The 17,733-nt window shown below is 38.6% G+C and overlaps 1 protein-coding gene across 3 annotated transcripts in view; it reads right to left on the bottom strand.

Moving 5' to 3' along the window:
* The window catches only part of grik4 (glutamate ionotropic receptor kainate type subunit 4), a 382,616-nt gene that overhangs the window by 166,278 nt on the left and 198,605 nt on the right, over positions 1-17,733 (bottom strand). The window lies entirely within an intron of this gene.

Raw genomic sequence — 17,733 nt, 5'->3', positions numbered from 1 at the left:
TCACGTGAGCATTAAGAGGCAAAACATAATATTCAGAAATTATTCAGATGAGTACAGCCTGGGATATTTGCTATAATTTGGAACAGTCAGAACAAATTTTTGCCCCCATGTGTGTCGTAGATGAACAGATTATAAAGGCAGCAAATATTCATAATACATCGTCTTTCTATGCAGAAAATAATGCAATTTCACCATCATAATTCTGCATAAAATACTATTAAAATGTAGCAGTGATATATTATGCATGTATACATGCGCTGTAATCTGTGAACTTTGACAGCATAGGATTCAAATGGGCCATTAAGTGTGTACAGCAAACATCAATTATGTGAAGAGTTGTCAAACAGGTATAACAAAATGGCATTTGCTTTCATATATACAATATAAATTATCTGGCTTATATTTTTTTACAGAGTCTGACCATAATTTGCATCCATCAGAGGTTCATAAAGTAGCTTTGCACTGACTTTAGCACCTGGCACAAAGCTGCATAACTAAATTATTTTTGCATTAACCACTCAGTCATGCTTTGGCTTAGAAATAAGCTGATACAAATGTTTACAAAAGCCAATATCTCAGTACAGAAGATTCTATGAGATTCATGTTAATTATATGAGATAAGTACCAAGGTAAGAATGTCAACAGATTTAGTTAAAAACCCAATACTTGTTGGGGGTTAAAATAACCAACAACATGTATAAAGCTAATCAATCAAACACATAACCATTTATTCTTGTCCGGATGAAAAACCCTGCACAGATGATAGGAAAGGAATGTGATACACCCATGAAAAACAAACACTGGAATGGTGGGTGGTGTGTTGTGTTGTGGGCTTAAGTCTAATCAGATTTGAAATATTTGCATTTAGGTGCTGAGAAAATTAAAGATGTTTGAAGTAACATTTTTCCCGACTGACGGCACAGCTAAATAAAAAAAATCTCAGCATTTTGTTAAAAACGAAAAAGAAAATGCACTCAAATAAAAACATTGGAAGGCCAATAAACAGCTGTTCCCCAAAATTATTAAAGTGTTGAGCTAAAAAAAAAAAAAGAAAAGCCTTTAAAGATTCTTTAAAGCTTCACATCTGTTTGACTTGAAACAGTTACAACTCCTTTCTTGACATAACTGTTATTTGTCAAACTTCATTAAATACACGTTTTTATAAAGTGTAGGTACACGCAGATCTTGCCAATTTCATTGTTTCATTAGGGACCATGAAACAAGATCTGTTATGTCTGACTGATTTAACCAAGTTTCCTTCTCTTTTTACAGTTTTTCAATGGCTTCGGCCCAGAAAAAAAAAGGCTTGCCTTACTATATGCTCATTTCCCACAGGAACTACTATAAGGGGTCAGTGTCCTGTGATTTGGATTCCAATGGACGCATTAGCAGCTAAATGAACAAAAATGGACTCTAACCATTGAGACATTGAGTGTTGTCTCACTTATGGAAAGGAGTCTGAGATTGTGTGCAGGGCCAGTCACAATTTGTCCCTAACAACCACTGTGCTTGATCATAAGGGTGTCTAGCAGTGCACCTGGTACAAGGACACCCTAGGCAGGAGGTCAATGATTGACCTTGTTGTTGCGTCAGTTGACAATGTGTGAAGAGAATGGCAAAACTGTGAGTTGATCACCACCCAGTAGTGTTTCGATTTTCTGGCTGAGGAGGAGGCCAGACAGACTCGTGAGCCAAACGGATTGTGAGACTCTGTAGAGAAGCTCATTATCCGAAGGGTCTTCAACTCTAACATCTGGGAGTGCTTCAAACAGATACCAGGGAACCAAGTGGACCGATTCTTTAATGTCAATGTAGATCGTTGAAGCTTAGACTGCTGTGTCTCTGGTGCCTGTCAATGCAACAGTCTCCAAGTGGGGTTGGTTGGAAGTAAGATAATTTGTCAAGCTGAAGGGTTTAAAGTCTTATCAACTCTGGTTGGCTTGTGGGACCCCAAAAGCAGCTGTTGGGTATCTGCAGCCCAAGCAACAAGTAGTAACAAAGTCAAAACTTAGTTCTGGAAGGAGTTGAGGGAAACCGTATAGAAACACTAAAGGTCAGCTTGAAAACTAATTTAAAATTATTTGGAAAGGGTCTTGGGCCAGATGAGGCCTGAGTGCATCAAGTCTCTGGATGTTGTAGAGTTGTCTTGTATGGGTGACACGTCTTTGCGACACCTGTAGGGTAAAGTAGAGTATCTCTGGCAGTTTAGGGCGGTGGTGTTTCTTTTGAAGAAAAGGTCTTTTCTGGTCTAGAAGGATGTGCAGGGGGGGGGAAAGACTGCTTAGCCAGTCTGGGATCGTCAACTCCAAGGTGGAAAGGAAAATTTGTCAGATAGTCAAACCTCTGATTTAGGAGATACTCTGGTTTTCATCCTGGCTACAGAGCAGATCAACAATAAACACATTCAAGTGTAGAGCCCCACTCATAGTGGTATGCTATGTTCTGTAAGAGGGACTATGGTTAAAAAAAAAAGAGGTCCAGCGCAGCCTACTAAAGTCCGCCTGACTCCCTAACAGCCAGGGCAGGATTTGTATTTTAACCCTTGTGCTACCCTATGACCCTACCCTTACATTGATGTGTTCTCCCTACCATGACAAAGGTGGATAAAGGTGAAGAGGATTTCATGTAATCCATGGACACCAATGAAGATCACAAATCATTGAAGAAAAAAGGTTCAGAGCACTGTCTAGTGGGTCTACATGACCCAACTCCCAATGTTAAAGTGCCTAAGATAGCACAAGGGTGAAGCAACAAGTTGAACTTGTTGGTCTTCTAATTTAAGGAAGGACAAAGTGTACAAGACAATGTCATAAATAAATAAAAATTCTGATCAACCGGTCATTTCATGAGTCAGTCAATAAATTTTGAATTAAAATTTTTTTGATATTATTTACTTAAGTGCCAACATATCTGAGTTTTTTTTTCTTTTTTGTTTTTTATTAGAAACCATTGACAAAAAGACAATCAGCTGAGCTAACCTGGAAATAAAAGCTCATATTTTAGAGTTTTAAGGGGGAGCTGCCTTTATATTAAGCAATCCAAAAGATTGTTTTTTACATTTAATTAAATTGACACTGAGCTTTTTAAGAGGGTTTTATTCTTGCTCCTTTTACTCCCAGAAACTGTTTTCTTTTAAAAATATATTCTCCAAAAGAATACACCTAATTTGTGTCTCTCAATAAACAGTGCAGCTCTTCCCATTAAACTGCAAATTTATTTTCGCTGTAAATCATTTAACGCTCCTCCTCTGAATTGTTATCACAAAGAATTTTGTAGGGTTGGATGATATTTCTTCCTTTTACAAAGACATTTCCAGCATATCTTCTTTTAAAGGAGATAATGAAAGGAGCATTGGATTTCCTTTGCTTTATTACATGGTGAATAACTATCAAAGGACACAGTTATTTTAAGGTAATTTCATTCCAAATGAGGGATCCTTCTTTTTTTAAATGAGTGCTGGGATACTCAACTCAACTCAACTCAACTTTATTTATAAAGCACTTTAAACAGAACAAGGTTCACCAAAGTGCTGAACAATACAAAAATTAATAAAAGCACATAAAAATATAAAGCATAAAACACATAAAATAGGTCCGGATCCCAACTCAGTTAAAAGCCAAAGTGAAAAAATATGTTTTAAGAGCAGATTTAAAAATACTGAGTGAGTTTATCTGTCTGAGGTACAGGGGCAATTCGTTCCAGATTTTTGGTCCGAAGACCGAGAAGGCTCGGTCACCTCTCAGTTTTCTCCTGGTCTTCGAGACGACCAGCTGTGTCTGATTTGTTGACCTAAGGGAGCGGGGGGGATTGTACACCTGAATCAGGTCAGACAAATATTTTGGGGCGAGTCCATGGAGACATTTAAAAACAAATAGGAGAATTTTAAAATCAATGCGTAAGCGAACTGGGAGCCAGTGAAGAGATGCTAAAATGGGAGTGATATGTTCTTGTTTCCGTGTACCAGTTAGAAGACGGGCAGCTGCATTTTGGACTAACTGCAAACGAGCAAGTAATTTCTGGGAAAGCCCAACATAGAGAGCATTACAGTAGTCCAAACGTGTTGAAATAAAAGCATGGATTAAAATCTCAAAGTCATGGCGGGAGAGGAGAGGTTTAACCTTGGCCAGTTGTCTCAGGTGAAAAAAACTGGATTTCACCACTAAGTTTATATGAGCATTAAAAGTTAAATTGCTATCCAGTTTCACACCTAGACTTGTTGCTGTCTGTTTCAGGTGATCATTTAAAACGCCTAAGTCGACATGTGCCTTAGAGACATCACTTGGACCAAATAGCAGAACCTCTGTTTTTTCCTGGTTTAAGTGCAGGAAGTTACATGACATCCATGTCTTAATGTCATCAAGACATTCTAGTAACTGGTGAGCAGAATATGCTTCTTCCTGTTTTAACGGTATGTAAATCTGACTGTCGTCAGCATAGAGGTGGAATGAAATCCCGTGTTTGCGGAGAATAGACCCAAGTGGAAGCAGGTACAATGAAAAAAGAAGAGGCCCCAGAACAGAGCCCTGAGGTACACCACATGTGAAAGTTGCTCTACGGGATTCTGCACGTCCAAGACGGACACAGAAGCTCCTCTCATTTAAATAAGATCTGAACCATTCTAAAGCACTACCTCGAAGACCCACCCAGCTTTCCAGGCGAGACAAAAGGATTTGGTGGTCAACTGTGTCGAATGCAGCTGCCAGATCGAGCAGAACCAAAACAACATGGTGACCGGCATCCGTTGCTAGAAAAATGTCATTTGAAACCCTCAATAGCGCAGACTCGGTACTGTGACGGGGTTTAAATCCTGACTGAAACACCTCAAGGATGCTGTTCTCCTCTAAAAACGTTGTTAACTGGCAGTACACAATTTTCTCCAAAACCTTCGAAAGGAAGGGGAGCTTAGAAATTGGTCTAAAGTTTGACAAAATGGAGGAGTCCAGGCCAGGCTTTTTAATAAGTGGTGTTACTACTGCATGTTTGAAGCACGAAGGCACACTCCCATGAATTAAACTGCCGTTAATTAAATCGAGAACATAGGGAGCCAGAGTGGGAAACACTTCTTTAAAAAGACGAGGTGGAACTGGATCATTGGGAGATCCTGATGGCTTCATCTGACTAATTAATTTTTCCAAGTAAGACAGACTGACATGCTCAAACCGGTGGAGAACAGTAGAACATGAGGTGGAGACGGAGTGACTGAAAGAGGGGGGGCTAATGAGGGTCCTAATGTTCTTGATTTTATCAATAAAAAAGGTCATAAACATCTCACAAACCTCAGTTGAGTTCTCAAGAGAGACCGGTTGTGGAACATTTAAAACAGAGTTAATGGTTTTAAATAAAACCCGAGGATTGTGCTGGTTGCTTGCAATGATGTCTGAAAAATGTTTAGTTTTAGCAGCCTTCATGGTCTTTTGATAAGATCGCCAGCTGCCTCTCAACAACTGGAAGGAAACTTGCAGCCGGTCTTTCTTCCATTTCCGCTCGGCTCTCCTGCACTCTCGCCTGACGGCACGAGTGGTCTCATCTAACCAGGGCTCAGACCTCAACCTGGAGAGCCTTGTTTTTAGTGGAGCTACACTGTCTAAAACAGTTTGACAGGTTGAATACAAGCAGGATGACATGTTCTCAACATCTGAATTGCAGCTCTGATGTTCTGGTAAAATGATGGTAGAGTTAAAAGCTGCAGAGAATTGTGCGGCCGTATGGGAGTTAATAGTGCGACTGCATAAAAAAGGGGCTGGAAATTTAACTGTGTGACATGGCAGCTGTACATTAAACAAAACAGGCATGTGGTCAGAAAACAAAGCATCACAGATTTCAAGGTCGAAAGTTGTTAAGCCATGGGTTAGAATTAAGTCAAGTGTGTGACCATGTTCTTGCGTAGGGGCAGACACAAGTTGAACAAGATTAAAAGAGTTGATAAGATTCAAAAAGTCTCTGGCCGGTGCTTTATCAGGACAGCAGACATGAATATTAAAATCCCCAACTATTAAAATTCTGTCATATTTTGGCATTATTCCAGCCAAGAACACAGCGAAATCATCAATGAAGTCCTTGTTGTATTTTGGCGGCCTGTATATAACAGCACAAAACATTGAGAGAGCAGGGTCTAGTTTAAAGACGCTTGCCTCAAAACTAGAGTAGGTCTTTGTTAAAGTCACCTGTTTACAGTTGTAGCTGGTCCTGTAGACGGTGGCCACACCCCCTCCTCGACCTGACGATCTAGGAGCGCTTAAATATGAGCAATCCGGTGGTAAAAGTTCAGTGAAAGCGCTACTGTCGTCTCCAGAGATCCAAGTTTCAGTTACATAAAGGAAATCCAGTCGATGGGTGACGAAGAAATCCTTTAGGATGAAGGTTTTGTTGGCTAGCGATCTAGCGTTCACGAGCGCCATCCTAGCCGGGATTGGAGTGCCCTTCATTGGCAGAGCGCGAGGAAGCTGCCGCAGGTTGTGGAGGCCTCTCCCCCGCTTGCGGAGGTACGGCAAGGTGGGTCGACGACCCCGCAGCTCCACGTCCACGCCGACCAGAGAAACCAAACAGGGAGCGACCGGGTCCGTACAACGTACAGCTTTCAGTTTCACCAGTAAACCGCTACGTCTCCCTCGCCGCCTGCGCCGCCATCGCGGAAGCGGAGCACGATACAGGTGAGCTGGTATGCTTGAGAAAAGCGGGGGACAGCGCGATTCTTGCCCGGGGAATTTAAGTTGAAGCGGATTTTGAAACGGGTTTCTGAAGGGGGGACGTAGATTCAGAAGAGTTTGGCGATCGTAGATCAGCAACAAGTTGACATTCGTCACTAAAGTCAGTAAACAAAGCGCAAATACAAACAACACTCGTAGAGACAGAAGGCTAGCCAAGCACACCGGCGCCATCTTGACTCTCATTGTGCGACGATGACAAAGACTGAGACTGGATACATCCATGTTATCCCAATTGGAAAATAACAGAAAATTTCACATAATCCATGAATATTTCTTTGGTTTCATCCTCCCTGTATTATGACTATTATAACTGGGCAGATGAAAAACAAACTAGTTGGGTGATAAAATAGATAAAATTAAGGTTCTGCTAATTACACCAGGAGCTAAAAGCGAGCACACCGCATTTCCCAAAGGTTTTAAAAAATGATTACTTAAAGGGATAAGGGCTATTGTAAAATTGAACCAGTCGGCTGCAAATATAGTTGCATAATAAATGGTGTAGGCAAAGCATTGTCTAAATGAAAACAACACACTCCAGACTATTAACCCCATCAAATATTGATGAAGCATAGAAATTGCCTGCAACTGTCTGTGATTTTGATTCCATTGTCTAATTAGTTTTGGTCCTTTTAATATAAAGACATAATTTTTCCAAATTAGAGGTGGGTACCCTGAAACTAACACTAAATATCTGCACTTTATGTCCACTGCATTGCATACCCCATATATTACCATGAAATAAATATATTGAACAGTAAAAGTTATGAAAAAGTCCAGATATTTTAAATATTTGACCATTAAAAAATAGTCCAGCTTTACAACAGAAATAAACAGCTGGAGTCTGGTTTCAAATGATTTCTATCATCTACATTAGACATGATTTATAACCATGTCAAAAGTACCAGGTGTACATTTTGTGAGTCGCGTATTTGGAATATAAGAACAGGAATTAAGCACAGACGAGGCGATGGTCTTTTGATTGACAGGGAGCTGTTGCATCTTTTGCCATCCAAAAGAACTTAATAGTGTTCCAACAGCGGCCAGGCTTGGTTGTCCTGCTGGATTTAGATTTTGGTCAACAGAAGAGAGCGCTGGCACATAACATACTAGCAAGGAGTGGCGTAAGGCCAGATGAAAACAAGGATTATGATGCTCTATGCAACCAGCTGCAAATACAGACAATTAAATTCTCTAGTAAGATTGACTGTCTTTTTAAGCCATGGGATGTTCAGAAAACATTAAAACACTCCGCCTTGTACCTCATGGATGAAGCTGCACAGGTACTGTTATTGTATATTCTTTTTGTTTTTTGTTTCCCTTGTTTTGAAAGGGTTAATTAATGTGTTTTTTAACATTGCCTGTATATGGAGAACTAGACAGAGCAAGTGAAACATCACAAATAGAAAAAGCCTTCAGTTTCAACTAAATTAAGTCATTTTTGCATGCATTTTACACACTGCAATTGAACTCTCTTTACTAAATGTATAATCACCCTTGCATTACTCAGCATTTAAAAGTTATTTCTAAAAACAGTTTCTAATAAAGCATACTGCTCAATGCCTTTTGTGCAAGAGCTCATTATAGATTATTTTTCTACATTAGTGAATGCAAAGGTCATGGATCTCACTATACTGGAAAATGAAGTTAATGAGTTAACATCTACAAAAATATTAATAGGTTAGCACATGTAGTCCACACCTAAGTAAGAAATATAAAACCATCATTAACCACACTAAACTGACTTAGATTACATTTTGGACAAAATTACAATTAGAATTACAATTGGACGCAGCAGGACTGATATTAGAGTTACAGTCCAGTATTTGTGTTTTGCTCAAGTTTTATTTGGAGGGAAACCATCTGAAAACCAGTAACTCCATTGGGAGGCACTTACACCATCCTCGAATCTGTTGTTCCATGAACTGGGGGGGAATTTGACAGACTTTCTTCATGAAGATCTCAAAACAAAAAAGTCAAAATGCAAGAGCAGAAGTTTCGACAGCATACGGAAAAAGTTTTTAGCGCAAGAAAAACTCAAAATGGCAAGAAACACATTCATGGAAGTAACATGTGTCAGAGATAAAAAAAAAGTTTTGAAGAAAAGCGAATGTTCATGCAGGGAGGGACTTCTTAAATGTGTGAGGGCAGAAATTTGTGGAAAAGTTGTTTGACTCATGAACTAGAAACATGCAACCGCGTTTTCAAACAATGAAAGATGTGTTTTTGATTAAACCGTTGCTGTGTGGTATAACCCCATAGAGAAAATTTGCACTAAATCTATTTTTAAATAAGAGCTTACATAGAACAGGTAGAAAATCTCAAAGAGTGAGTAGGTTAGGTGCATTAGGAGAGAAGGTGTTCCCTGAAGACTCGCATATTCATCAGATTCTAGTCATTGAGGAGGCACGTGTCTGCTTTGGTAAAATTCGGTTGCTCATTCCACCATCAGGGAGCAAGAAATCAAAACTCTCAAGATTAAAAAGACAGGTATGCAATGTGGGAAACGGAATCCACCATTTCTTAGAGAAATAGCACAAGCCCCTGGTTTGGCTCAAGGTTAACTGCTTTGTTTACAGAGCTGGATTGGAGACTCACAGACAACAGCTAGTTCACTGCCAAACTCACTGTAAAACATTTGTGGTAAAAACTTCACACCTTCTTTGTTGATGTAGACAAATATTAGATTTTAGTCCCAAGTGACCTACTTGCCTGACAAGTTTGTTAGTTTCAAGAATGGTAGAAAGAAATTGCAATACCCGGCAATTCTTTTCTAGAATATTTGCAGCACGACATACTTAAAAAGTGAAAACAGACCAGATTGAAACTCATTTGAAAATAAGCGTAATTGAAGCTAGGTACAGTTCACCAAGTTACCTCCACCATTGGCTTTCTAAATGCAATTGCATTGCATTCAAACTTAAAATAGTTAGAATTTATAAGTATGACATGGACCAACCCCCCTTCCCTGCCTGCTGCTGAGAGCTCTCTGTTTACATGCTCTCCTCCTGCTAGTTTCCAGCCCCTCACACCTCCAACCCTAACATTACTGAGCAACAAAAATGATGAGCAATATTGAAGCTATCCAGCTGTACAGTTTAGAGCCAGATTGCAGCAGAGATGGGAGCTTGTGGCCTGACCAGTGTATTTTCTATGTAAAAAAACACTCTCTTTGCTCCTGATTCACAATGAAATGCAATTATGAGCTTAATTTTACTAATATATGATTTTCATCATCAGAAAAATCCCACAATAATATGTTAAAAACATCTAAGGCCGCATTTACCCTGCATGGTTCAAGTGACCCAATTCCGATTTTTTCCTCTTATGTGGCACAGATCGGAGATGACCGGTGAACGTGTAAGCAGGAAAAAAGCCCATGGCTTCCGATTTTCTCAGATCGGATACAGGCCTCATTCATATGTGGAAATAAATCGGATACTGCATTTGCGCGTGCCATGTAAGCAGAAAAATCGGATATTCCCCAGTAAATGCTAGTCGTAAGTCAGTGACATCAACTCAGGAGACCACCAACTGAGATCACATGACTCATTAAAGTGCTTTTGTGCGCTGATTTTGCTGTCAGCGTGTTACCTTTCAGCGTCAGGCTTCAGACCGTAGTCGGAAACCGCTGTTATTTCCGGTCGGAACAAGCTAGAAGCCGTTCATTTATTTGCTTGTGTTGGGGAGTGGGGGCGTGTATGATGGGGACCGCGCGTGCTGTGTGTGTGTGTGTGTGTGTGTGTGTGTAAGGGGAGGAGAGCTGGTGTGAGCGTGGAGCGGGGGAGTGTCGGAGAAGCGTAAATTAAAAATAAAGTGTCTCCCGCAAAAGTTTTGGAGTCTTTCTTAACCCACTCTGGAGGCTGAGGGTTCAGAACGGGAAAGTGAACCCCGAAGGAGAATCCACCTTCGGCCCTGGAGAAAATCTCCCGTGCGTTTCTGACCACGGTCGGAAAAAGAGAAGTCATTGCGCACTTCCTCATTCAAAACTCACAGAGACCACATAAGCCAGCCGAGCAGCCCCCCTTTTTCCTCTCCCCTCTGTAGCACCCAAGGCAATGCCTCCTTCGTCGCTGAGTTGCCTCCATGACAACCGCAGTCACAAAAGTCTGAAGGTGGCCCGCGGAAAGCGGAAATGCTTCTGCTTAGTCCTCAGAACGTCTACGTTTGATGGTTTCAGCATTGTGTAGTGTAAATGCAAAAATCGGATACGGGTCACTTGTAAAAGATGATGTAAGCTGGTCGTCAAAAAAATCGGATATAGTCAGAAAATCGGATATGGGCATCAAGACCTGCAGTGTAAATGCAGCCTAAAACAATTTTCAGAGGAGTGGGTTTTTAAGCCAAACCTAAATATCACTCAGTTCAAGTCCACGCTTTGCGTGAAAAACTTCTTGCAAATGTTAAAGTGCCTTGCAGAATTCTTCATGGTTTTTACTAAAAAAAATTTCTTTTCACCAAATATTTCCTATAACAGTGAGGCACTAAAATAAATGAGAGCAGTCTGGACAGTCTGTTATGCATCACAGCCGATTGGACATCATCTGATTGACAACTTCTTTTTCAAATTGCAAACGCTGCATCTGTAAAAGTTGGGTTTCAAATCCCTTGGGTTCTTGCACAATACAATCCAACAGTGGTTAAAAACTGGATTTGACTAGCCTCTTGTGTTCTGAATTTAGGTTTTCTTCTCCCCATAAATCCTGAAATCTTTACATAGTTTTAGTAGTACTGGGAAAAAAAGAAAAAGCATGACAAATACACATTTAAATGAGAACAGTCTTTGTAGTTGCAAATCCACCTTCTAAAGGTGTCAGAATCATGTTTTTTTAATGGTTAACATGAAATTCCCCTGTTGGTATTTTCAAAAACATCTCACTCATTTCGTAGTGAATTCATATGAATAAAATCCATGCAGCCACCCAAGCCTTTTCCTTGTAAATGTGGATTTTTCAGAATCCACACCTGTGTGAACTCAAACCCATACCAAGATGCACACAAGGATATTTGTGCATGTCTACTGCAAAATGCATCATGTTTGTTTAATAGCTATTTTATTCACTTGGAGCAGCGTGACTGCAAATTTTAACCCAACCAATATGTCTGCTTGTCTGACTGGATGGTAATGAAATTGCTGCTTCTACGCTTTAATCAATCTCATCCTAAAGCCCTGTGGTGTGAACTACCGAGGGAAGCAGAGGTGCTACCTTATATAATTAGAAAAACCTTGCTCGCCGTAGACCTAGTGACAAGAAACTGATTTCCTGGTGTCACATAATATAATTACAGCCCACAGTCTTCTATAATAATGTGTGAGTGGACCAAAATGGTGAGTCTCATTAATCTGAAGCGGAATGTTGAAGCTGTGCCTACAAATCTGTAGAAAGGTTTGGCTGTTTTAGTCCTTTTCTGGTTGCAACTGGTGGTTTGGGTTATAAAATTGGTCATCAAAAAATGAGTTTAGTAATTATAATGAGGAGCTGTTAAAACCACACTTGATTTAATAAAAAAAAAAAAGAAGAGTAAAAGACATCATCAGGGAACCATAACATTAAATGTGTTACTGTCTTTGACATTTCTTTAAAAATAAGATGATGGATTGAGGATTTTTTTGGACAGAGTGTTTTTGCAACAGCCGGTTTTGGCTTTTATGACTGGAACCCAGGAAACCCAGGAAAAGTACTTTGTTTTTTTTACAGCAGTCAGTAATCCAGCAGCTCAACTGCTACATAAAAAAATATATATATCTATTATATGATTTGGTGAAATTAATTTTTCTATGAGTGTAATTGCCGTAATTTCACACAGTCGCATTCGCATGCTGTTATTTCAGACAATAATAGACTTTTATTGTCATTCGTAAAAGATCATTTAAATTGAATGTTAGCTGTAGGTCAACTTTCATTTTTATTTCTTAATTCTGACACAAAAGGTGACTTTCAAAATAAAATATTTCCAGAAACTACTTTTATAATGAACCAGAACTGAGTGAAAAGACATGATTTTAGTGGCTTTGCACAAAATGTCATCTAAACACAGTGCTTTAGCATCATTATGGAACTGTGAGATAACACCAACAATCAATAGTGCTGCCTCAAATGTCACAAAGAGAAATTACCGTCTAAGGCAAGAGGGTCAATGAGAAAAAAGATAAAGACATTTTTTTTTTCTTGTGAGGAACAAAGTCACTAAAGCGAGTTAGAAGTCTTAGTTTTGTTGGAGTTTACCTTTAAAAAGAAGACACATTTTGAAATGAAAAGAGGTACACATATACACAGACATGGACAAAACTGAAGGTACGTCCTCATTATTGAAAGTAAAAAACACGTAATAGCCACTGAAATACCTTTAAACTTCTGAAAGCTACAGTCAACTAAATATAAACTTGAATTCATTTTGAATAAAAACAAAATTTGAAAAAAAACAACTTTGCAACACTCTTTGCAAAAAGAAGACTGACTGATATTAGGTTAAACGTTTTTAAGCTTATTAGAGGTTACATATGATTTTTATCTATTTTTTTTATCATTTTTATCAAGTCCTGATTTATCAGTTTTTATCAAAGCAAAGGTGAAAGCCAAAGACATTGCACGTAATGGATGGAGAAAATGAAGGACCATCTGTGATCAAGTAAAAAAAACAGTCAAGAAAGAATTTTGAAATAAGTCAAAGGCATTAGGCAGGAATCTCTGCAGCACTGTCAAGGGCACTGCAAAGTGCCATCCCAACCCATATGTGGAATTTGAAACAAGGACAACAAAAGAAAGAAAAAAAAATATGAAACTATTTCTGATAGGCATTTCAAGAATAATTTTTCAGTCAAGGTTAAGATAAAACAAAACAAACAAATAAATAAATAATGTTCACTTCCACAAAGCAAATTAGCCAAAACTGTCAATAAAAATAGAAAAACCCTGACAAGCACAAGCCTTATCATTTGTAATTATTTGTGGGAGCAGTACATAAACAGGTGTAGGAGCCATGACTTTTACAGAAAAGAAGAAAAATACCCAACATTCTTTGCACGTATACGCAGGAAATCACTGTACTGGTATTCTGTCAGTGTGTTAATCATCCAAAGCAAATTCTAAGAACTGAAACACTTTTTTAACGGAAACTTTTCAGGTATCACAAGATGCTACACAAGCCATCCTAAAAAGTATGAAACAACCTCATTTAGAAGTTACAGGTTTAAATATCTTTTTTTGAAGTCTGGAACTTTAACTGCAGGCGTAAAAGCTTATGGTTTAACTTTCTGCAAAGTAAGCTATGAATTATATGCATTTTTATTCGCTTTTGAATTATTTGGGATTCAGCCCATGTTAAAAATGCAGTTTCCTCCTTCTGTCATATATTTTACTTTGGATTTGAATGCCAAGTATATCCAGATGTAGCATATATTTATGATCGGGTTTATGATGTGAGGCTTATTTCACTCAGGGGAATAAATGAACAGAAGCTGCCATGCATCACGTCTGCGAGACAGGACTCATGAGGCGGAGAGTACTTGTGAGTTGCTGTGTTTGCTTAGTGTTTCTGAGAGTGTGCGCAGTTGGCATATGTGTCTTGGGAATAATTGTTTGCATAATGTCACTCTAATTTCTGCTCCACTTGAGCTTGTTCCCAGCCAGCACGGCAGAACTGCTGTGCTTTAAGACACTGGCGAGCCAAAAGCGCATCTGCAACTAGCTGATGGAGGCGTTTCAGTGCTGCACAACTTGTTGAGGTGAGCAGGATGATGTATCTGAAAAGTTTTGCTAAGACCATTCAAAGAGGAGGAAGTGTCGTCATTCAATTATAAATATTTCTACATAAAAAAACAGTTATATGGTTTGTGTTTAGTTTGGTGCAAAGACACCTTAAGAGTAAAAAACAGAATGACCGCACACATACAGTCAGTGTAGGAGAGTGTGCGGTGGTGGTGGTGTGTGTGTGTTTGTGGGGGGGGGGTAATCTATCATCAACTCGTAATGCCAGGGTATCCTAAACCCAGGTGCTTTTAATCACATTAATTGGATAAAGTGATCATCAGCAAGTGTGACCCTCCACCAGCAGGTTTGGCCGTCTGCTCTCGAGGAGCATTCAGGCGCATCACAGCCGGCTGGGAAATGGAGGCATACTGCTGGGCTCTCATTGATAAAGAAAAGACCTGAAGATGACTGCTTATCACTCTTCCCACCAAGGAATTTTTTGTAACTATCGTACCCCTTTTAATTCTAGAATTAGAACATGCTAGGAAACGCCTCAGAGTTGTAGCAAAGGTACAGACTTTTAACTACCTGAAGAAATGTAGAGTGTCCTTGAAATACATATTTTTGTTTTCTTTTTAATATATTTTTTCCAGATACAAAAATATATGCTGTCAAGCACAAAATGCCTTTTATTTCTTTTGATATGTATGAGTGTGTTCTTTAAAGCAAAGTGTACCAAAAAGCAGAGCATGACAGGTGAAAATTTCTGTATTAATGGAGGAAAGAAGAAGAATGAACATTAAAATAAAATCACAGCAATTCAAGCAAACACAGCAGCTGCAGATGGTGAAATGAGAAACAACATAAATAAAAAGAAAGTATCGCACAGAACAGTCAACCTTTTTTTGCACAGGCATTAGCATCGGTGAAGTGTTAATGAGGGCGCTGCATCATTCAGTAAGACAATTCTGAAGCTGTTTGCGCCAGAATTGGTGTAATAAAAAACAAAAGTAAAAATGTCAGAGGCTGAAAAACAGATGGGATGCTCAAGCTAATGAACATGTTTGTAAAGGCAGGACACAGCATCCTAACTGTTTTCACTTCATTGTGTTAATGAATAAACTATAGAAAATATTGCTTTTAGTATGACTGTGTAAAGGAGACTGGAAGATGAGGCTTTCAAAATGTCTGCTTCCCACTACTACTAAGTGAAATCACTGTCTAATCTAGCTGTGTAATAGTAGACACTGTTGCCTCATGCATAACTAGCATTTTTTATACCAAGATTGCATAATTTCTATGCTCATATAATCAAACAACAACAAAACACTTCACTTTTTCAGGAATGTCATGCAAAATACTTTAGAAGTCTTCCCAGTCAACTGATTAATCGAAATAGAAACTGTAACTTGTGAAAGAATAATCTAAGGGTATAAAATTATTCTGCAGTCAACAGAAATTTGCATTTTGTTAAAGATTACTTTCCTCCAGGATTTTGCAAAGTTGGGATTGCACCATTTCCAGTGAATTTAGACCAAATCCGCACATTTTTCTCAACGTAGAAACTTTGTCCAATCACTGGAACTTTGTCACCACTTTAGCCAAAAGTTGTAATTTTTAACTAGTTCTGTTGCACTTTCTTGTAATTCCAGAATGTTTTTTTCTTTTCTTTTGTTGCAGTATTTGAGGCAAGAAACCAGGTCTGAGTTTATGTGGCTTTTATGAACACATCTAAAGAGTGTAGTTACAGTTCTCTCACAGAACCTCCCATCAACTCCTCTGACCAATCCTATACCTTTTGACTCTTTTAGGCATTCTGGGTAACAGTTAAACCACAGGTTAAACCAGTCAATCAAGTTTGGGAGCTCAAAGTATAACTAATATCTAAGTATCTAAAAAACCATGGCCCCCACAAGTTTACCACGCTACACTACTATATGCTACTATTATATACTATTAATACACTGATTTGCAGTTTTGTCGAATTCTCGCAAAAACCCTCGCAGTAAAACAAATCAGAGGCCAGTTACGTTCCATAAATCAATCAAGCCTATACTCATAGAGACATTTTGGTTACAGTCAAATGCATGAAAATTTTGCTTAATGACAGGATAAATGAAATAGAACCATACCATTTCTATCACTCAAATAAAATTCGAAAACAAGACTTGGCACAGAAAGCCTTCAAAGAAAGCCGTCACAGAAGAGCCATCTGCATCAGGAGGTGGATGCTGGCATTACCAATGTGGACAAATGGTCCACAGAAGTAAAACCAGTACCACTGCCCTTTTTTAATGATGGCAAAAATTGAAATCTGGTAAAATAAGACATTTGATAAATTGATTCTAAAAAACACACAAAATGAAAAGGTGAACATGAGTTAAAAGCCAATTCAAAGAAGTGGGTTTTGATCCCGTTTAAAAATAATTAAATTATTTGCAGCCTGTGGCTACCTGATAGGTTGATCCAAGGAAGCACTGTATTAACATAAACATCACTTTTTTTTTCAGACCGCTGAAAGGCTGGATGTCATTATGGTCTGCAAGGGCTTATATATTAAAAGCAATTATAAATATAAATAACATTCCATTAATTGTTTCAAAACTAGTACAAGATCTTAAAATCCATGCTAAAAAACATGGAGAACCATTGGAGTAATTTGAAATATGCCTGACTATTTAGGCTTTCCTATGACACAATGCATGACAATTTCACCTTGGCCACCAATGCCCTACAGGGAACTGTGGTTCTATATTGAGTCAGTAGTTTAATCAAAGTTCAATTAATTGGGTCTACTTTCAAGGAACAATAGCAGAAAGAGAAAGCTACAGACTCTGAACAATTGTTATTCTTGACATATATTCATAAAATATCATCAGTTGGATTCTCATATAAATAAATGTAATACTTTATTTGTAAAAAATATACTAGGCTAATATCTCATGAAAAACTAGTTGACATTTTTTTTTTTGCCTCAAGGGTGTGATACACACAGTCAATGTTTTTAATGTGATATTTTCTAAATGTGCTCTACTGTTTGGTTGAGCACACTGTTAAAGGGTTTTAAGCAAAGCATCTAACCCTACATTCCTTTAACTGTAAGAAACCTGAACTTTTCTTTGATTAAACCATCTGCTATAAATAAATGGAAATGTCTTGGGAAGTCTAGACCTAGTATTTTTAATACTAGCAAGGCATAATACATCTGACACAACCCATTATTTTATTCGGACTGGGAACCGGCACACACCATTGTAGCTACATAGTTAATCAGTAGTGTGAAGGGTGTTGGCCAATAACCCAAACTGGATGAAGCTCGCACAGCCAACAGAGCCATC

Source organism: Oryzias latipes, chromosome 13 (genome assembly GCF_002234675.1).
Source record: "Oryzias latipes chromosome 13, ASM223467v1".
NCBI lineage: Eukaryota > Metazoa > Chordata > Actinopteri > Beloniformes > Adrianichthyidae > Oryzias > Oryzias latipes.
Note: the sequence above shows the minus strand (reverse complement) of the source record. Positions and strands in the feature narration are given on the sequence as shown.